This window comes from Schistocerca serialis, chromosome 3 (genome assembly GCF_023864345.2).
Source record: "Schistocerca serialis cubense isolate TAMUIC-IGC-003099 chromosome 3, iqSchSeri2.2, whole genome shotgun sequence".
NCBI classification, from domain to species: Eukaryota; Metazoa; Arthropoda; class Insecta; order Orthoptera; family Acrididae; genus Schistocerca; species Schistocerca serialis.
The window spans coordinates 472,615,095-472,638,374 of record NC_064640.1 but is presented as its reverse complement, the minus strand read 5'-3'; positions in this window follow the sequence as shown (position 1 = coordinate 472,638,374).

Sequence of the window (23,280 nt, the reverse complement as noted above, 5' to 3'; positions counted from 1 at the left end):
AAACCACAACAACAACAGAATAACTACAGGTTTTCCACTGATTCTTGTAATAACATCATTCGACCCAAAATTTACCCATCCTTCATATTTATGTTTAAATGGTTAAATGGCTCTGAGCACTATGGGACTTAACATCTATGGTCATCAGTCCCCTAGAACTTAGAACTACTTAAACCTAACTAACCTAAGGACAGCACACAACACCCAGCCATCACGAGGCAGAGAAAATCCCTGACCCCGCCGGGAATCGAACCCGGGAACCCGGGTGTGGGAAGCGAGAACGCTACCGCACGACTCATATTTATGCAAGAAGTCGTCACCCACCAACATTTCCACACTGAGTCCATTTATAATTAGAAAATTCTGTTTTATAGCTACCTCACTTACAGTTATGGATAACAGGTCATCTTGTTTAACCACTTTCTTAGCTTTTCCAGTAACTACAATATTGTTTAGACCACTCACTGGCATGATAACCACTTCTTTATTATTTGGGGGAGTATTTACCAAATTGTGAGATACGGCACACACTTCCGAACCGGTATCAATTAGACAAGAAACTTCTTCTTCAAACATCATTACTTTAATAATCGTTTGTCCTACATACTCTCTCCTGATTACATTCTCAGGCTCCTCTAACAAATCCTACACCACTTCTCGACTGTCGAATCCTACCTCCATTGTGGAAATCGTACTTACATTTACTGGGTCCTCCTTTGGCTTATTATTAGTAGTGGCAGCTTCCACAAGTCTGTCCACTATTGACAAATTAAAATACCCCTCCCACTTCTTACCATAATTTTTCTCTGATTCTGCAACCCTTCCATGGTATTGTCAGAAATATCCTCACCACTTTTTTCTTCCCCTTCTTCTGATTGTCCATTCTCACTTACTGCAATTACTTCAGTTAATTTAGTCAAAACTTCGTCTACTCTTACTCCCGCATTAATTCCACAATTCATTCGTAGCCTCTCATCTTTTTCGCAGTGCTGATTCACCCCTATTTCCTGATCTGAATCTTCCCTTAAATTTACTTGTTCCTTAACATTATGGTCCTTCTGATCTTCATTTGCACTGTTTCTATCATATAATGCTACGTTATTTACTGGATATACCTTTAGTTTCTCCGTGTCACTCTCCTCTGCTCTATTAGTGGTTAAATTATTATTACCACTATGTTGTTTTGTGGGCGCATTCCTTACAAAGGGTGTCGCTACCGGGTTTAACCTGTAATGTCTTCGTCTGCGTGCGCCAGCTTCATCGCAGACTGCTAACAATTTTCCTGCTGGGTGTTGTTATTATGTCTAAGACGCCTGTCATTGGGCGGGCACCACCTTCTTGTTACGTCAGCAGCCGACGGCTGATGGCAATCGTAATACTGAACCCGTTCGTTGATCCTATTTCCACTTACCTCTTCGTCCTCTAAATCTACCTCTGTATCCATTACCTCTTAGGACGCTGATTCTAATTAACTTCACCTCTATTATCATTCTGTCTGACAGGAGGCCCATATTTTCTACTGGCATTTTCTTCTTCCTTTAAAATACCAGGTGATCAAAAAGTCAGTACAAATTTGAAAACGTAACAAACCCCGGAATAATGTAGATAGAGAGATACAAATTGACACACATGCTTGGAATGACATGGGGGTTTACTAGAACCGAAAAAAAACGAAGTTCACAAAATGTCCGACAGATGGCCCTGGACAGCAAAACTGCTAACATGTCGGATGAGAGGTACGCCGATATGCTACAGAATCGCATCATCCACAGCCAGTCTGATAAACACTTGCTGGAACGTACGATGTTTATGCAGGATGGCGCTCCACCCCATATTGCTAGACGCGTGAAAGATCTCTTACGGCCGGCCGGTGTGGCCGTGCGGTTCTAGACGCTTCAGTCTGGAGCCGCGAGACCGCTACGGTCGCTGGTTCGAATCCTGCCTCGGGCATGGATGTGTGTGATGTCCTTAGCTTAGTTAGGTTTAAGTAGTTCTCAGTTCTGGGGGACTGATGACCACAGATGTTAAGTCCCATAGTGCTCAGAGCCATTTGAACCATTTGATCTCTTACGCGCGTCGTTTGGTGATGATCGTGTGCTCAGCCGCCACTTTCGTCATGCTTGGCCTCCCAGGTCCCCAGACCTCAGTCCGTGCGATTATTGGCTTTGGGGTTACCTGAAGTCGCCAGTGTATCGTGATCGACCGATATTTCTAGGGATGCTGAAAGACAACATCCGACGCCAATGCCTCACCATAACTCTGGACATGCTCTACAGTGCTGTTCACAACATTATTCCTCGACTACAGCTATTTTTCAGGAATGATGATGGACATATTGAGCATATCCTGTAAAGAACTTCATCTTTGCTTTGTCTTACTTTGTTATGCTAATTATTGCTATTCTGTTCAAATGAAGCGCCATCTGTTGGACATTTTTTTAAATTTTGTATTTTTTTCTTTCGGTTCTAATAAAACCCCAAGTCATTTCAAGCATGTGTGTCAATTTGTACCTCTCTATCTACATTATTCTGTGATTTATTCAGTTTTCAAATTTATACTGACTTTTTGGTCACCTGGTACTTTATACCCTTCCCAGATAGTGAATAAATCAGTTAAGATTATCTCTAGGAGTTGAAATTACCTTGTTTCTCCGGTCCAATGGCAGCTTATTTTCTATCCCCATAATTATTTGCTCAGTTTCAGCTTTTGAACTTAGATACGATAAAGTAGTTATCCATTTTTGTAAAAACCTTTTAATATTATCTTTCTTGGGTTCGTATCTCTCCCCTGACCAGAACTTATTCAAAACATCGTTCTGTCTCCTCTTGCCCCTATATTCTGCAAAAAAAGGCTGTTCAAAGTCCACCAACTTATCATAAGCAAAATTACCCAAAATTCTAGCTTCTCTCATTAAATTAGATGTAATAAATCCTATTTTTTGCTTGTCATTCCATACTTTAGGTAACAAATGATCAAAGTCGCTCCAGAATTATTTGAGTGCACATTCTTAATTTGATCAAATTTCGAAAATTGTTGATGAGTTATATACACTATTTGAGATGAGTCTATTACACTGTTAGACAGGATACTACCACTAATGCTGTTGACACACCATTCTACTTTTGTTAGTCAACTGTCATGTTCACACAACTGTTCATTCACACTGGTACCTAACTGACTAATGTTAGTTTCTAGGTTAGTAATTTTACTAGCCACTTGTGCTCCAAACTTTGTACACCTGTCTTTTCCTTCTTTAATTTTAGTTTCTAAGGCAGCATGGGTAACCTCACAGTAATTTTCTGCACTCTGTATGTGTTCATGAATTTTATCCACTTCGGAATTTACATATTCTTTGAACTGTTCGCTGCCTTCAGCAACCTGCTTAATCTGGGAAGTTAGTTCACTTTCCACTGTTACAACTGCAGCATTACATTCTTGTCTTACCTACTTAATTTCTCTTTTAATATTATTATTAAACAAAGTCAGGTCATTTTTCCACGAATCGCTCAAATTCAAATTTTATCTTCCATTTTGGATTTCATTTTAACTGAAAAATTATTAAATCCCTGTTCAACTTCAGAATGCAATTCATCTATTTCAGAACTTAATGATGTTTTAATATCTGTCCCCAATTTATTCATATTACTATTCATCTGACCCATATGCTTTAAAATATTTGCTAACATTTCTGACATATTGTTCTTTGGTTGACAAGCTTCTAGCATTGGTCCTGGCTCTATGTCTTTAGCAGTAACAAGTATATTTTCAACATCGTCTCCCATCACGTTTTGTTCACTATCACTCACACAATTAACATATAGCGAATCTGGCAAACTACTACTAACATTTGTTTGTGACACATCAAACCTGAAATTATCAATCATGGAACCATTTTCTTCTTTTACGTTCCCCAAATCTATCCCCAGTCTCTCCTTTACTATCGTCTGATTGTTTTCAGTCATTTCAGACAGTTTTTCAGCACACACACAATGAAGTAAACCACTATTTAACTTTTGTCTTCAGACGTGTCCACCACGACAAGATGGAACAGTGCGTCCCCGCATCAGGCTCAGCAAACTCACGTCCAGTTTTAAGGGCCACCGCATCCACCATGGCTCCAACCTCCCCGTCAGTCTGATTTGTTTACTGTAGTAGCGCAGTGCCTGCTGGTCATCAGTTGTCGGCATATCGTCTGCAACAGCATACCGTCAATTGTTCTCCGTGCATAGTACACTTCACTAATAATTTAGCACTCGAGTTCTTTGCTGCTGCGCTCCAACTACAATTCATTAGCACATGTATCTATTGTCCCACAATAATTCCTTTATCATTCGTGTGTGAATACTTTACGAGTCCATTTAAACACTGCTGCTTTATATAAAGCTCCTACGCACCTTAACTTTACTAATGTTTTTCCCGGCCGACAAAGCCACAATTGTGAAAGGGCGGGGTTTGCTTTTATTTCTCTCTCATTACGTTGTCGCCACTTTGTAGGCTGCAAATTAAAATTCACCTACCTCTGCAACGCAGATACTTACAAGATGATGTAAAAGGAGCATTGATAAAAAAACACCATCTAACATCTATAATTAGTGAGGCCGCGCAACACTTGTTATGAAAGAAAGTTCTGTAGAAAAATTGTCATTCAGTTTTATCGGGCAGTGAGAGAATGGATTGGCTTCTGGAAAATATTGATCGAAATTTCCACACTAAAATGTTTATTCGGTCCTTGATAGCCAGAAAAAAGTAATATTCAGTTCACATTTAACCATAAGTATCTAAAGCCGAACAGTTTGTTGCAGCATATTTTGTTCGTGGGACACTGCACTGAGTTACGAATAAAATTCAGAGAACAACGTTAAGTAACTAGGTATCATTATTTTCATATAACGTAAGAGACGTAAGCATGTCAGGCCACTAAAATTGCCTGGAGGCACGAATGTCACGTCTTTCATATTGAACTGGCGTTTGAAGTGACATTTCACGTCAGTGATGGGAGCACTTCGTGATGTATGTAATATGTTTAAATCATAATATGTTTACAACATACTGTGATAGAAAACTGGGTGTAAGTGTGTATGAGTGATTCGATATGAACCGGAGGCTGGTTTACGTGGCAGAAATGAAAGAGAAAATAAGAAAAAATGAGCATGTTATACGTCCTTATCTCGTGATACAGCACTCTTTTTTTGAAACTTAGTACACTCTGAGATGCACTGTCGACACTTAATTCCTTTCAAGAAGATGGTACCCATGTCTTTATGATGATGAAAAGGCCTAAATCTCTTTCTCGCTAGTGAAGACTCGTTTAGCAGTCTTCTGTGTAATTTGAATTATATTTGAATACGTTAAGGCACGTACACATTGAGGAGTCTACGCCGAAGACGTTCCACCCAGTGTCGGTTTATGAAAGGATGAGTAGCGCCGTGCAAACGGGTGAGTCTTATGAATTCTGCCATTCATCGATTAATGGCAATGGCGTCATTTTCACAGCGGTGGTTGACTGCTGCCTCATATTTCCACCAAACTGCGACGAAATATTGATAAATTATATACACAAAAATATCCCCTTCCATCAGTCTACCCATTACTGAATATCGTGTTACAATCTATACAGTAGTTCCGGAGATTAGCCCGAATATACGAAAAGATGAGAGATGTGCACTTCAATTTATGCATGTAAAGTATATTTTGTAGCATATCATGTATCGGAGGCTGGCTGAGGGGATCAAGTTCTAAGGCCGCAAAGGAAAATAAAATGAAAATAAACAAACAAACTTGATTTAAACGTGTAGCCCTTGACGGCACCCCTGTTGTAAAGCGTACTACGCACAGATTGCTTTTTGAGACCTATTGTCTCATTTTTTTGCTGCGGCTGACCCTTTGTTGCACACCATTTCACCCTACCATCCAATGAATCGTGCTCGCATCTACGTTTGGATTGGGGAAAGGCAAAACCAGAAAGCTGAAACATACGACACCTGACGCTCTGCTGCAAAACTTTCTTTATACTGGGTGAGTCACTAACTATTGCCACCTAGAATAACTCCGAAAGTACGATAGGAACTGAAACGTTTATGGGACACATGTTGCATGGGACAATGGGGGCCATAATATAGCGTTAGTTATTTGTCGCTAAGTGGGGTCGCGTCAGAGATATGAAGGTAAACTCTTTTTTTAAATGGAATGCTATAGTTTGGTACATATTTTCTGAGAGCGGCTATCGAGACGAATCCAATTATGTGTAACAGGAAGGTCTTTGAAGGTCAAAGAAGGTCACAAAGGTAGCATAAACGTCCTTTTACAGAAGGTGTTCGAAGTGATGACCATTGATATCAATGCAATGTTGCAATCTTCTTATCATGGATTGAGTGGTATTCCTCATCACTTCGCCACTTATCGAAGCACGTGCTCTGTTAATTCTCCCTCGTATATCATGCAAATAGTAAATATTCACCGAATACGGCGTATCTATCTAACGTGCCACTGACATGTAAACACGTTTCGACGGTTTCGCAATACAACACTAATACGAACGTTAAGACTAGTACCATCGAATCAAGAGAATGTATGAAAAACAAGTCGATATGCTTCTCATTTACGGAGAATACCACGGAAATTCAGTGAAAGCTAGAGACTGATACGCTGAATGATGTCCTCAACGTACTCAACCCACACGTCGTACATTTAAATATGTGTATGATAAATTGAGAACAACTGGATCTTTAACGTATCGGAAACATATCCGGCAAAGGAAAGTTACTAATGAGGAAACGGAAACTGGTACTCTTGCCATTGTGGTTCGAGATCCTTGTGCTAGTTCGCGTCAAATCGGAAGGGAATCAGGCATGAGCCAGAGCAGTGTTGTTCGCGTTATGCATCGCCAAAACTATCATCCTTGTCATATCAGTCTCCACCAAAAATTAACCGGTACGGATTGTATGCGTCGTACTGAATTCTGCCGATGGGCTGAACTTCAGTTTCGGAGGGATGACACAATTATTAATTTGATATTATTTACTAATGAGGTTACAGTCACGAACCATGGAAATGTTAATTTGCATAATATGCATTATTCGGCAACTGTTGGCTGCGGAAAATTGCACACCAAAACCGTGGTCGGTGAATGTATGCTGTGGGATTCTGAAGGACAGAACTATAGGTCCCTACTTAATTGAAAGAAATCTTAATGGAAGGAAGTACACCACATTCCTGCAAAAAACATTAGGTCTATTATTGGAAGAAATACCTTTAGGAACAAGGAAAAGAATGTGGTATCAACACGATGCCTCAGGAAATTTTCTTATGAGGATTCGTAAAAGACATTGTTTATAAAGGCGATCCAACTACACCAGAAGATATGCAAGAGAGAATTGTCAGAGCTTGTGCTTCGATACGTGCTGATGTGATAGGGAATACCACTCAATCCATGATAAGAAGATTGCAGTACTGCATTGATACCCATGGTGATGACTTCGAACACCTTCTGTAAACGGACGTTCATGCCACCTTTGTGACCTCCGTTGACCTTCAAAGACCTTCCTGTTACGTATCATTGGACTTGTCTCGATAGCCGCTATTAGAAAATAAGTACCAAACTATAGTATCCCATTAAAATAAAAGGAAAAAAAGTTGACTTTCATATCTCTGAAGCGACCCCACCTAGCAACAGAAAACTAACGTCATATTATGGCCCAAGTTGCCCCATGCAACTTTTGACCCACAAACTTTTCAGCTCCTATCATAATGTCGGAGTTATTCTTGATGGCAGTAGCTAGTGACTCCCCTTGTATAAACGAAGCCAATCTCCATACCAACAGCGAAAACGTGAGCAACGATGTAACTTGAAATCTGAGTCACTTTTATTTTCTGGCGATTCTCCACATCACAGAACAGAATAAGAAGCTAAAAAGAAGAGTGAAAGAAAGTGTTCCAGCTGGGATTCAATCCACCAACTTTTCAGGTTCACTCACGCCCAGTACTACCACATCATGTACAAATATATTTACACTTACAGTTCTTTAGAGTCACTCCTGCTCTCTCGTATTATGGCGGCAGCTCGCTAGCTGGCAATAGCATCGCTATCGTTTTCATAGTGGCGAGGGATTCTAACGGTCGCTACACCAAGGGAGTTGGGCGGTTGGGCGAGAGGAGGGATTGGGGACCTTATGATCACTTTTTGAAAAAGTTGTAATGTAGTCAGCTTCTATTTCAAAATTTTGGAAAAATACGCATTGCTTCAATTGTATTGTTGTACCAGATTCCTTATATTTTTTAATTTTCAGCTAAATTTAACCCAAAAATTTAAGTCTAAGTAGCAGATTTCACTTTCACTGTCGTCGTCGGCTGATACTCTTATCCGAGTTTTCATTTCTCTCCTGAGATATCCTTTGTCACGGGTCAGGCGTGGAAGTGTCGCTGATGGCTTAGCAATCTAATCCTAGCGTGGAACAGGTGGCCACAGACATTACAGCTGATGGAAGTTGGAGGACGTGGCTGAGCCTGGAGGAGTTTACGTCTCCGGCGTTTGTCATTCTCCATTCTTCGACGATCCAGCTCAATGTTTTGAAGAGCATTTGAGGTAACTGAGCGCCAGTGACTTTGATCTTCTGCTATTGTGGACCAGTTAGTCGGATCGATGTTCAAGTTTTTCAGATTTTTCTTGTACTGAGCCTTATAACGTTTGAGAGGGGCACCTCGTGGCCTTTTACCTGTGCTCACTTCGCTGTACAGCATTTGGCGTGGAAGTCTGTCATTTTTCATCCTCTAGACATGTCCGACCCATCTGAGTTGATGCCCAATGATAAGAGCTTCAGTTCTATACATTTTTGCTTTCTCAAGAACAGCAATGTTGGATATGAAGTCATCCCATTTCAGGTTCATGTTATATCTTAGCTTCTGTTGGTTGAAGAGTTCTAGTTTCTTCAGATCACAGCAATATAACGTCCAGGTTTCGCCACCATATAGCAGGGTGGAAATGACTACAGCTTTGTACACCATCAGTTTGGTGTACATTGTTAGGTCTTTATTCAGGAAGACACGCTTTGTAAGACGTCAAAATGCTACATGGGCAGCACGTAATCTATTCTCCACATTTTTTCCAGATGAGCAGTTAGAAGACAGTATGCTTCCTAGGTAGAGGAAATGGTCCACTTGTTCCAAGGGTGTGTCATAAATGGATATGCTGAAATCAGGAACGGAGGAGCCAGGAGTTGGCTGCACCATCACCTTTAGTTCTATTCCTACATTGTTTACGGATGTCTCGTAAAGCATAGCTGCCAGATATAATGCAAATAATATTGGTGCAAGAACGCATCCTTGTTTAAGCCCACTTGTTATTGGGAATTCACCAGTTGTTTCATTCTGGCAGAGGACCTGTCCAGTCATATCATCGTGGAGAGCTTCAATGAAGACAACAAAATGTTCAGGGCAACCGAAGCGATTTAAGACCACCCACATGGCTTCTCTGGAAACTGTATCAAAGGCCTTTTCTAGATCGTAGAAAAAAAGTAGTAAAAGCTTTTGCTGTTCTCTGCACTTCTCCTGTAGTTGTCGTGCACAGAGAATCATGTCAATTGTCCCTCTTGAAGGTCGAAACCCGCATTGAGACTCAGGTAGTATAGTCTCTGAAAGTGTCTGGAGGCGATTTAAAAGGATTCTTGTAAAAATTTTGCCACTGACAGGGAGTAGAGATATTCCCCGGTAGTTACCACAGACGCCTCTGTCGCCCTTCTTGAAGATGGTGACAATTGTGGAGTTCTTCAAGTCAGCTGGTACCTTGCGGGTTTCCCACATTAATAGAATGAGTGAGAAGAGTCTAGTTTTTAGACGCAAGCCACCACCCTCAATAAGCTCCATCGGGATGCTGTCAGGTCCAGGAGCCTTCCCAGGTTTCACACTCTTGAGTGCCTTGCCAAATTCTAGAAAAGTTGGAGGATTAGCCATCCAGGGTTGTGGACGATGCTGTGGGACATTTTTGAAAAATTCTCCAGCGGCCGTAGAAGGGTGGTTTAACAGTGAGCTGAAGTGCTCTTTCCAACGATTTAAGATGTCCTGACTTTCAGTAAGAATGGTGGAGTTCCAGCGTAGAGGCCACGCAGGTTCCTTGCATCAGAAAGATTTTGGAGTTCTGTGGCTTTCTGTTGCCACCATTTGTTCTTGTTTGCTCGTATTTCACTTTGACATTTCTGCTTGAGTTCTTCAAAGTGTCCATTCTTTTCTGCGCAGGACGGATCTTGAGCAAGGGATAGGTAAGCATCCCGCTTTGCATTGACGATGGCTTGGATTTCTCCATGATTGTCATCAAACCAGTCACTTCTTTTCCGTGCACTAAAACCAACAACATTCTCAGCAGTTTCTTTGATGATGTTCTTTAATGTGATCCATTCTTGTTCGACATCGTCTGTGGTTGCTGGAGGTTTGTTAAGTTGTTCAGATAGTATGTCTAGGAAGTGTGAACGAACGTTTTTGTTGTTCAGGTTACATATGTTGAATTTTCTGCGTGGTGGGTTTGAAAAGTGGGATCGTGGCTTGCAATACTTTGGTACTCTCAAACGGCTGACTAAAAGTATATGGTCAGTCCACCACTCATCGCTGTTTAGTGCTGCTTTTGTGATGAGAATATCTTTCTTGTCACGCTGTCGACTAATAACGTAGTCTATAAGACGCCCCTGATTGGAGCGTGGGTGTATTCATGTGGTCTTATAGCAGTTAGGCAAACGGAATTGGGTATTGGAGATGAAAAGCTCGTGTTCAGCACATAGACCAAGAAGTAACAACCCATTTGCATTACAATTTCCTACCCCTTGCTTACCCATGACGTCTCTCCAAAAATGTTTGTCCCTTCCCACTCTGGTATTGAAATCACCAAGTAAAATTAATTTATCTTTAATGTGTATCTTAGAGAGAGTACTGTTCAGTTGGTGGTAGAACTGATTCTTTGTGTCTTCATCACTGTCTAAAGTAGGATCATATGCGGAGACGAAGGTGATGAAACTGTCTGAACCAATGGGTACTCTAAGAGTCATCAGTCTTTCATTAATTGAGACAGGTGTAAGTCGAAGATCTTTCACTATTTTCGTTTTTACGGCAAATCTTGCACCATGGATACGTGGTTCTCCTGCATCCTTTCCCTTCCAGAAGATGGTGTACCATGAACGTACCTCTCTAATGTGTCCCTCACCTGAGAGTCTTGTCTCACTCAAGGCAGCTACGTCTATATCTAGCCGGGCTAGTTCTTGGGTAATAAAAGCGGTTCCTCTCTGTGGCCTGTAATTTTTCACGTCCAGGAGGGTCCTGACATTCCATGTCCCTATTGTCATAATCATTTAATTCTTCTTCTGTTTACGTCTGCAGTATAAGGAGTGACCTACTGGGTGCGGATTCCCAGGCCAGTTCAAGTGTGACTTCCGATGTTTAGCCCACATTTTCTAGGGCCTTCCCCATTCAGGGTGGGCAGCGGTCATCCTAAATGGGCCTGTCCAGTCGCAGATGCAGGACCGGATTCCCGAGTAGTCACACTGGTTCTCAGGAAGGCGACTATCACACACCTGCCGCCAATGTGCAGGTCCAGACTAGTTAGTAGCTTGCAGCCTCACTCGGAGCCTGCTACCATCGTCCTTATCCCATCGCCGTTGGTCTTTAAAGAAAATGACAGGAAAAATTGCAATTTGCTTGAATTTGTTTAAGGTGGATTACAGCTTGCGAGGAAGTGACCCACACACTATGAATCTGGAACAATTCATCACGGCACGTATGTATGTGACATGTGACTTCAGGTACCAGAACTGCAACGAACTGCCGTGAGCTCAATGACGGCTGAGCGGCGCCTTTACAGCCAGTTCGTCTGGCATGACCTCTTCTGCCTCCACGATCGTTGAGAACCTGGGATATAAGATTCTTCTTCCGCTCGCTTCTCCGTTGGGTCAAAGGGTAGATAATAGATACTAGAGAGGAAAGTGAAAGGCACCCTTGGGCCTCGGAGACCTAATACCGTTGGGGTCGAAGAAACCAAGAGCTGGACAAGGGAGACCGGATAGGAAAGGAAACAGGAGAAGCCTGACACAAGCAATTGGAAGTAATGCCAGGCTTAGCTAAGGGCCCGTGTGGTTGCCACCCACATACTCCCAAGACGGGAGCCTCCTGCGGGATCACTTTCACCAACAGATGAAGTATTCAGTATTTCGAAGTTCAAGGCCTTACTCACACATCATTATTCCTCTAAACAGCGCACTTACCTGTCAGAATCCGGCGACGCACGGCCTAGTCTTGCTCGCATGTCTACGTTTACTTGGATCTCCTTACAAGTTGTTTTTCCTCATCGCAGACCTCCGCCTGCGAGTAGTGGACTTCTCTTTCGTCTTTACCACTTGCTGTGTCTCCGCTTTACCATCATCATCATCGTTATCGGTGAGGTAGTCTGGGGTAACCTTCTGTTACCGAATGGCCAGCTCCAAGCCCGTGACCAGGTCAGTGCTCTGACCACTATGGGACTTAACATCTATGGTCATCAGTCCCCTAGAACTTAGAACTACTTAAACCTAACTAACCTAAGGACATCACACACATCCATACCCGAGGCAGGATTCGAACCTGCGACCGTAGCGCTTACGCGGTTCCAGACGGAAGCGCCTAGAACCGCACGGCCACACCGGCCGGCTGAGTCCGTACACCTATTGATCAAAATCAAAGAAAACCCCTACAGAAGTTCCTGGGCTTCGACTGCATATGCACACGGAAGCAAGCAAGAGACTTCAGTTTACATGTGTGAAGAACGTTCCACACTGTTTGCCGCAAAAATGAAAATGTTAGCTGGAGAAAAGGTATCTACCGTTATCACAAAGCTGGATTAAAGTTTCACTATCTAAGGCACCAAACAACGACAAATTTGTAGAAAAAGTATAGAATAAATTTGCTTTGATAGTTTTGTATAAAATATTTTTTTTTCTCCCGTGGAATTTGTGAAGGTGTACTTGGTCTCTTTCTGCAGCTAGCAGTTCAAATGAAGTTGTACCAAGTGATGGAACTTGCAGATATGATTTAGCAGCAAAGAAGGGGAAATGTTGAACTGGAGCAGATATCAGCGATGCTGGCGTACGGCTCCCACTATACTTCCAACCCTGTTCCAACGATTAAGAGAAACAGGGAAGTTGATGCCATAAAATAACAGAGGAGGGCGACGAATTATGTGGACTGCGAACCTAGACTATGCAGTGCTTGCTCGAGTGGATGAGGCCCCTGCAATCAGCGCTCGATCAGTTGCATGTGAAACAAATATTTCATAGTGTACTGAAGGGCTACTATTACGGTAAATGCAGGAACACCTCTACCATCCACAGAAAATACACGCTTTGAATCTTGCTGAGCCGGCCGGAATTGCCGTGCGGTTCTAGGCGCTACAGTCCGGAACCGAGCGACCGCTACGGTCGCAAAAAATGGTCAAATGGCTCTCAGTACTATGCGACTTAACGTCTGAGGTCATCAGTCGCCTAGAACTTAGAACTAATAAAACGTAACTAACCTAAGGACATCACACACATCCATGCCCGAGGCAGGATTCGAACCTGCGACCGTAGCGGTCGCTCGGCTCCAGACTGTAGCTCCTAGAACAGCACGGCCACTCCGGCCGGCGCTACGGTCGCAGGTTCGAATCCTGCCTCGAGCATAGATGTGTGTGATGTCCTTAGGTTAGTTAGGTTTAATTAGTTCTAAGTTCTAGGCGACTGATGACCTCAGATGTTAAGTCCCATAGTGCTCAGAGCCATTTGAACCATTTTGAACTCTTGCTGACTTCGTACCTCATGTTGTGTTCAGACAATGATTCCTACAGCTTCTCACAGTCTACCCTCATTTTCCTGCATGTGTACTTTTTACGGATGAATCTGGGACCGAATGCTAAATAGCCGCAATAGTCATTTTTGGACCGATGAGAAGTTACGTGCAGTGAAACAGTTGTAAAGAGCCATCATCAGAGATTGTTAATCAGCATGTGGGCAGGCATGATCAATGATTTTGTACAAGGCCCGTTTCTTTTTCCTCACTGCTTAAATGCACCATTGCGCACTGTGTTTTTAGAGACATGTTATTCAAGTTCCTCGAACATATTGTTATTCGTCAGTGGACGTGGTCCCAACATGACGAAGCCCCACCTCACTTCGGACTGGGGGCTCGTGAACACTGATTCAGGCACTCCTTGATACATGGGTCGACAGAGCAGTTTTTGTGTCGGGGCCAGCACGTTCAACTTACCTCACGCCACATGACTCATTCCTGAGGAGCCATATAAAAAGCTTGTGGTACGAGACGCCTGTCGAGACTGAAGAGAATCTCCTGGCTAGAATTCCAGCTACCTGCGCCATTGTTCAAACTATACCGTGGATATTAGAGATGGTACGACAGAACTTGGTGCGGTGATGTCATACCTTCACTGACGCTGCGGGACGTTGTTTTGAACAATTGTTGTAAATATAGCTACTTGTGGAATTTGTGCAGATAAATGAAATTCATTGTTACTGTACCGTATATATAGCAATTTTGGTCTCTCTGGCATCAAGTTATGTGCGCCATTACTAGTACACCAAAAGGGAAACCTATATGGGATTAATCTGTACGTCATAATAATTGTTCGAAAGGAGGAAACCTTAGTTTGCGCATTGCGCGTGGCTAAAGCGAAACAGTAGCAGTTTTCGCCCATGCCTTTCGATCTGTTCTTTTCCAGAACAGGGTCCCTCACCTCAAATTTATACATTCTATCTCCAACGTCCCTGAAAGTCTGTAGTATAATTACGGAATCACACTGTAGATAAAGAAGTTGAAGTTTTAAAAATTACTGGAACTAAACCATTCTTGTGTGTTCTTTCATGTCCACTTGACCGATCTCATTCATTGGGTATTTCTTTCTAGTTCTGTTAGTGACCGGAAATACATAGACTTACTGTGTTCGTTCTCAAATTATATACGCAGCTGTGAACGGAACAGTAATGACTGTAAGACGCACCTGGATTGTTTGATGCCATATACCACAGGCGATCTTTTGCTCATATTCACCACACAGTGCACATTTAGATAGTACTGACTATAAAGTCGTACAGTTGTTGGAGTAACTGACTAAATTCAAATTTTCATTGAAACTAAACATCAGCCTCTTCCCTTGGTTCTTTACAGAAACAGTAAATGAGAATATTGTCAGGGCTTCAGTCTGTAGGCTGGTTTTGTGCAGCTCTTCACGCTAGTCCATCCTCTGCGAAACGCTTCATCCTTGTAAAACTACTGCAGACAATATCCATTTGGAACTGCTTACTGTCTCTAAGTGTTGTCCTCCTAGAATTCCCGCACTTCCTCCACAACCCACAAATGGCTCTGAGAACTATGGGACTTAACTGCTGAGGCCATCAGTCCCCTAGAACTTAGAACTACTTAAACCTAACTAACCTAAGGACATCACACACATCCATATCGGAGGCAGGACTCGAACCTGCCACAGTAGCGGTCGCGCGGTTCCAGACTGTAGCGCCTACAAGCGCTCGGCCACCCCGGCCGGGCCACACCCCACACTCCAACCATTTTTTCCTCGACTCCTAAATTAAAAATTCCTTGATGCTTCATGATATGTCCTATCTACCGTACCCTTCTTATAGCAATGTATTGTCGTAATTCCTTTTGCGAGTGCCATTCAGGACCTCCTTATTAGTAATTCTGTCTACCCATCTAATCTTCAGCACTCTTCTCCGGCATCCGATTTCAGATGTTGCGTTTCTCTTCTTGTCTGGAATGTCTATTATCCACGTTCACATACGACCTGGCACCTCTAGACAAATGTCTACTGAAAGGCTCCCTTCAAATTAAATTTATATACAGTGTTAAACAAATTCAGTTTTTCGGAAACTCTTTCCTCTCTATGGCTAGTCTGCATTTTATATCCACTCTGCCTCTGTCATAATCTGTTATTTTGCTGCCCCAATACCACAATTCACGTTCGCGTTTTAGTGTCGTGTTTCCCAATCTATTTTCATCAGTATCACCTGATTTCATTCGACTACATTCCACTGTCTAGTTTTATGTTTGTTGATGTTCATCTTAAAACCTCATTTCAAGGTAGTATCCAGTCCTTTTAGCTGCACTTGTAAGTCCTTCACCATGCCTGACTAAATCACAATGTCGTCAGCGTGCCTGAGAGGATTTGCTTTTTACACCTGAAACTTAATTTCCATTCCAGTTTTGTCTTTTGTTCCTTTTACTGCTTGCTCAATGTGCACATTAAGCATCATCGGTCACAGGATAGAATTCCGTGTCATTCCCTACTCACGTGCACATTACAACAAAACATTGCATTATCGACTTAAACTGATGAAACCAGGTTCATATTCTGTCTGGAACGTTACTCGGAAAATCCTTCGTAAACCGACAGTTATTCCACTCTGTCTGGAACGTTACTCGGAGAATCCTTCGTAAACCGACAGTTATTCCACCACTAAATGACGGACCTACTATGGCTACTTCACAAATAAAAAAGGTGCACATTTGAAAAATGAAACTGTAATATTCTTTACTCCAAATTCTGCACCTTTCGATCCCTATAACATTGTTACTGCTGATATTACTGTCACCAATTACATAAATGATGAAAATGCTCTTGATGGGGCAAGCAACAGGGTTATACGAAACGTGTCTCTCAATACTCGAAAAGCGTTGGTCGTTATCATTAAATCGTCGTTAAAACTAAGGCAAGGTCAATATGAATGACACAATAACTTCTCCAGAAAAATTTTTAATCAGATATGACATGGACCTGGCAACTGGTTTCGACTAGTGGCAAATAGCAATATGGTACTAACTTCAAAACTTGTATTTTGACTCATTGAAGATTAATAATGCTCACAATTAACGCTCTCAAAAAACTGATTATAAATTAACAATTAAAACTAAATTAAAATCCGTCCGAACAGGCCATGACGTCCCAACGGTACTGAGCGGCCGCCTTGTCATCCCCAGTGGCAGGTGTCATTGGATGCTGATATGGAGGCACATGTGGTCAGCACATCGCTCTCCCGACCTTTTGTCAGTTTACCAGACCGGAACCACAACAAGGGCTGAGTGCACCCCACTTACAAACAGCGGTCGGCCGAACGGATGGGGACCGACCCTAGTGATAGCCCAGCCCGACAGTACTAACTTCGATGATTTGACTGAAACCAGTGTCAAGGTTGGCGCCGGTGGCGACACCTACAACGTGCTGACATGAGGAAAGTTTCAAACCGATTTCTCATACACAAACAGCAGTTGACCGGCGTTGCCTGGTGAAACGTTGTTGTGATGCCTCGTGTAAGGAGAAGTGCGTACCATCACGTTTCCGACTTTGATAAAGGTTGAATTGTAGCCTGCCGCTATTGCGGTTTATCTTATTGCGACATCGCTGCTCACGTTAGTAGAGATCCAATGACTGTTAGCAGAATATGGAATCTGTGGGTTCAGGAGGGTAATACGGAACGCTGTGCTGGATCCCAGCGGCCTCGTATCACTAGGAGTCGAGATGACAGGCATCTTATACGCATGGCTGTAACGGATCGTGCAGCCACGCCTCGATCCCTGAGTCAACAGATGGGGACATTTGCAAGACAACACCCAACTGCACGAACAGTTCGGCGACGTTTGCAGCAGCATGGACTTTCAGCTCAGAAACCATGGCTTCGGTTATGCTTGACGCTGCATCACAGACAGGAGCGCCTGCGATGGTGTACTCAACGACTAACCTGGGTGCACCAATGGTAAAACGTAATTTTTTCGGATGAATGCAGGTTCTGTTTACAGCATCATGATGGTCGCATCCGTGTTTGGCGACATAGCGATGAACGCACATGGGAAGCGTGTATTCGTCATCGCCGTACTGGCGTATCACCCGGCGTGATGGTATGGGGTGCCGTTGGTTACACGTCTCGGTCACCTCTTTTTCGCATTGACGGCACTTTGAACAGTGGACGTTACGTTTCAGATGTGTTACAACCCGTCACTCTACCCTTCATTCGATCCCTGCGAAACCCTACATTTCAGCAGGATAATGCAAGGCTGCATGTTGCAGGTCCTGTACGGGCCTTTCTGGATACAGAAAATGTTCGACTGCTGCCATGGCCAGCACATTCTCCAGATCTCTCACCAATTGAAAACGTCTGGTCAATGGTGGCCGAGCAACTAGCTCGTCACAATACGCCAATCACTACTCTTGATGAACTGTGGTATCATGTTGAAGCTGCATAGGCAGCTTTACCTGTACACGGCATCCAAGCTCTGTTTGCTGTTTGACTCAATATCCAGACGTAGCAAGGTTGTTACTACGGCCAGAGGTGGTTGTTCTGGGTACTCATTTATCAGGATCTATGCACCCAAATTGCGTGAAATTGTAATCACATGTCAGTTCTAGTTTAATATATTTGTTCAATGAGTACCCATTTACCATATGCATTTCTTCTTGGTGCAGTAATTTTAAGGGCCAGTAGTGTAGCTTTCAAGCTTTTATGCCAAACTTCGTTTCTCCACCAACACTCTGATTCGTCAGTTATTCACTTAGGATCTCAGAGGTCAGCACAAACATAAAAGTCCTAACTTTTGCTGTTACCGTGTCGACATGCAATGCCCCAACCACTGATCTCACACATTTACAAATGTGTCGGTCACACATCGTTGTAAATAATGTTTTATAATATCGTCATTGTTAATACGTAATTGTAATATTGCGTCAGTGAATAATGTTTTGCTCTTTTATTTCACAATTTATGTTGTCCACTAGTCATGTGTAATACTATTTCAAAATCTTCCACTATTTATAGTAACTAATGACCTAGTCTATGTAACGCAAAACTTGAATCCGTGTTCTGCACTCACTTGTACGTTGTCATGTTCAGGCGTTTTTATTGCCTCTATGGAAAAGGTTTTGCTCCACCAATGCCATGTTCTGCTAGATATACGAAATGTTACGTAGTTGGTTGGTAGGACCCTAGGGGCGGAACCCTACGCAACAAAAATAATAAAAAATTTGAGATCCCACACGTCGGCTTCTACTAGTTTTTAGATAGCTCTGTAAATAATTCGCCCCGGTATTTTATAATAACGAATTAGTGAACTAATACCACATTCACATCGGTCAGATCAACCTTCATTGAATTTGCAATTATAACACTCTTTTTGAAGTTCGAGAGTATTTCGTCACTCTCATGTACCTTGCACACTAAAAGAAAGACATTTGGGTCTCCTAAAGTCGTCAGCAGTCTGAGGAGATATCCTATACTTCAGGATCCTTATTTTGTCTTAGATATTTTAGTGAGCTGTCAAACTCTTCTCACAGTGTCATACTTCCCATTTCATCTTCATCTATTTCATTTTACTTTTCTGTAACGATGTCTTCAAGTTCATTTCCCTTGTGTAGCACTTATTTAAATTCCCTCCATCTTACATCCTTCTGTTACCTGCTTAGTGTCATGGAGAAACGATGAAGAGCAAAACTTCTGTTTACCGGAAAGGGATTCAAACTTCACTCCAGCTGAACAAAACCCCAGCATGTTAACAACGGAACATGAACCTCGTTGGTTAGGTGAGCAATATACGCATCTAACAAGGGAAACTCCCCATCGCACACCCCTCAGACTTAGTTATGAGTTGGCACAGTGGATAGGCCTTGAAAAACTGAACACAGATCAATCGAGAAAACAGGATGAAGTTGCCTGGAACTATGAAAAAAATAAGCAAAATATACAAACTGAGTAGTTCATGTGGAAGATAGGCAACATCTAGGATTGCCTGCACCCAGGAACGCCGTGGTCCCGTGGTTAGCGTGAGCAGCTGCGGAAAGAAAGCTCCTTGGTTCAAGTCTTCCCTCGAGTGAAAAGTTTAAAGTTTTATTTTCAGACAATTATGAAAGTTCAGGCACTCACACATAATTAACTTCGCTCTCCGAAAATTCTAGGACATGTTTAGATTTGCTTGGACATATGCAGGATTTGACGGTCTACACACGGAAAAATTTCAAAACGTTATAAACAATGTTTTGACAGAGCACAGAGAAAACTGTGCGACTGTGAAACTGTTGCATTCATTTGTTGCAGTTTATGTGACAAACTCTTATGTTTTCATCATTTTTTGGGAGTGATTATCACATCCACAAGAAAACCTAAATCGGGCAAGGTAGAAGAATCTTTTTACCCATTCGCCAAGTGTACAATATATCAGACTTGTTTTCCTGTGGAGGAATCGGTTGACCTATGACCTTGCTAGCAAATGTTTTCGGTTCCCATTGGAGATGCACGTCCTTTTGTATACTAATCGCACGGTTTTGCGGTGCGGTCGCAAAACACAAACATTAAACAGAGACTGAACAGAGACGTCAATGAACGAACAGACAGATTATAACTTTGCGAAAATAAACTTTTCACTGGGGGGGAAGACTTGAACCAAGTACCTCTCGTTTCGCGGCTGCTCACGCTAACCACTGAACCAAAGCGCTCCTGGGCTCACACTGTCATCGATGTTGCCTATCTTGCGCATGGACTACTCAGTTTGTATATTTTGCTTATTTTTTTCATAGTTCCACACAACTTCTTCCTGTTTTCTCGATTGATCTGTGTTCAGTTTTTCAAGGCCTATCCATTGTGCCAACTTATAACCAAATTTGAGGAGGGTGCGATGGGGAGGTTCCCTTCTAAGTAATCATATTATGGATAGTTATTTTTTAGTGCACAAACGCGTTCGTCTAATTAGGTAAATCAATTTTCGATAAATCCGAAAGACATGACGAGAATTTGAATTATAATACTTCTGAAACAGATTGTAGTGTCTCAATCATTCCACCGGCTAGCCATGTGCGAAGAGTTGAAATGAAATAAACAAATGGTTCCTTATAAACTGGGTACGCTTTGTGTCATGGGGGCCACACGTTTTAAGATTATTGTACTTGATAAAGTGCCACGTTCACTTTTGTAATTCACCCGGTTACGCTACGTCGTTATGAAAGTGTTCTGTATTGCATTTTTGGGGAGCAAGTACGTTCACGACCGTAAACCTCGAGTGGCACGGTGATAAGAGCAGAGATGAATGTTTGAGCGAACCTGCTGCCTCGGTCTCTAGCCGCGTAAATTCCTTAGAACCACCACTGCTTCACAGAAGTCACGTATGCAGCCGATAAGAATCGCTGACACAATACACGACGCTTTCTGGCGAGTTGAGGAGTAATAGCGTCCACGTGCCAGCGATAATATCTCCTCACGCTCCTTCAAACGAACCACTGATCCGATTTCTCTGGCAGCTAAGATCGGTAGCAGATAAGAATCACTGAGAAAATACAGGACGCATTCTGGCGAGCTGAGGAGTAATATTATCCCCATGTCAGCCATGATTTCTCCTTTCACAGCCTCATACAAACAACTGATCCGATTTTCTGGCAGCTAATTGTCTTTCTTATTTCTAATAGGATATACAGGACGCATTCTGGCGAGCTGAGGAGTAATATTATCCCCATGTCAGCCATGATTTCTCCTTTCACAGCCTCATACAAACAACTGATCCGATTTTCTGGCAGCTAATTGTCTTTCTTATTTCTAATAGGATAACTACTATAAAATACTTATAGCATCGTAGTCGTCCGCTGTCATTAAAAAAATAATGTAGATTAAAATGACAAGTTATATATGTGCCGCCTGGGAAAGATATGGGCTAGAGGTCAATACTTTTCTGGTGTACAATTACATATGGGAACTATATCTGGTGCATAAAGAGCTTTTCGTATTATACATGTCGTTTGTATTTGTTTCAGTCCATAAACTGCTATACCATGAAATTATATTGCAGGTTTCACAGTCATTTCTGAATTTGTCAGTTTAATTTTTCACCACGACTGCAAGTTCCAACTTGTGGTAGTTTACAAGGAATAAAATACACTCCTGGAAATGGAAAAAAGAACACATTGACACCGGTGTGTCAGACCCACCATACTTGCTCCGGACACTGCGAGAGGGCTGTACAAGCAATGATCACACGCACGGCACAGCGGACACACCAGGAACCGCGGTGTTGGCCGTCGAATGGCGCTAGCTGCGCAGCATTTGTGCACCGCCGCCGTCAGTGTCAGCCAGTTTGCCGTGGCATACGGAGCTCCATCGCAGTCTTTAACACTGGTAGCATGCCGCGACAGCGTGGACGTGAACCGTATGTGCAGCTGACGGACTTTGAGCGAGGGCGTATAGTGGGCATGCGGGAGGCCGGGTGGACGTACCGCCGAATTGCTCAACACGTGGGGCGTGAGGTCTCCACAGTACATCGATGATGTCGCCAGTGGTCGGCGGAAGGTGCACGTGCCCGTCGACCTGGGACCGGACCGCAGCGACGCACGGATGCACGCCAAGACCGTAGGATCCTACGCAGTGCCGTAGGGGACCGCACCGCCACTTCCCAGCAAATTATGGACACTGTTGCTCCTGGGGTATCGGCGAGGACCATTCTCAACCGTCACCATGAAGCTGGGCTACGGTCCCGCACACCGTTAGGCCGTCTTCCGCTCACGCCCCAACATCGTGCAGCCCGTCTCCAGTGGTGTCGCGACAGGCGTGAATGGAGGGACGAATGGAGACGTCTCGTCTTCAGCGATGAGAGTCGCTTCTGCCTTGGTGCCAATGATGGTCGTATGCGTGTTTGGCGCCGTGCAGGTGAGCGCCACAATCAGGACTGCATACGACCGAGGCACACAGGGCCAACACCCGGCATCATGGTGTGGGGAGCGATCTCCTACACTGGCCGTACACCACTGGTGATCGTCGAGGGGACACTGAATAGTGCACGGTACATCCAAACCGTCATCGAACCCATCGTTCTACCATTCCTAGACCGGCAAGGGAACTTGCTGTTCCAACAGGACAATGCACGTCCGCATGCATCCCGTGCTACCCAACGTGCTCTAGAAGGTGTAAGTCAACTACCCTGGCCAGCAAGATCTCCGGATCTGTCCCCCATTGAGCATGTTTGGGACTGGATGAAGCGTCGTCTCACGCGGTCTGCACGTCCAGCACGAACGCTGGTCCAACTGAGGCGCCAGGTGGAAATGGCAGGGCAAGCCGTTCCACAGGACTACATCCAGCATCTCTACGAACGTCTCCATGGGAGAATAGCAGCCTGCATTGCTGCGAAAGGTGGATATACACTGTACTAGTGCCGACATTGTGGATGCTCTGTTGCCTGTGTCTATGTGCCTGTGGTTCTGTCAGTGTGATCATGTGATGTATCTGACCCCAGGAATGTGTCAATTAA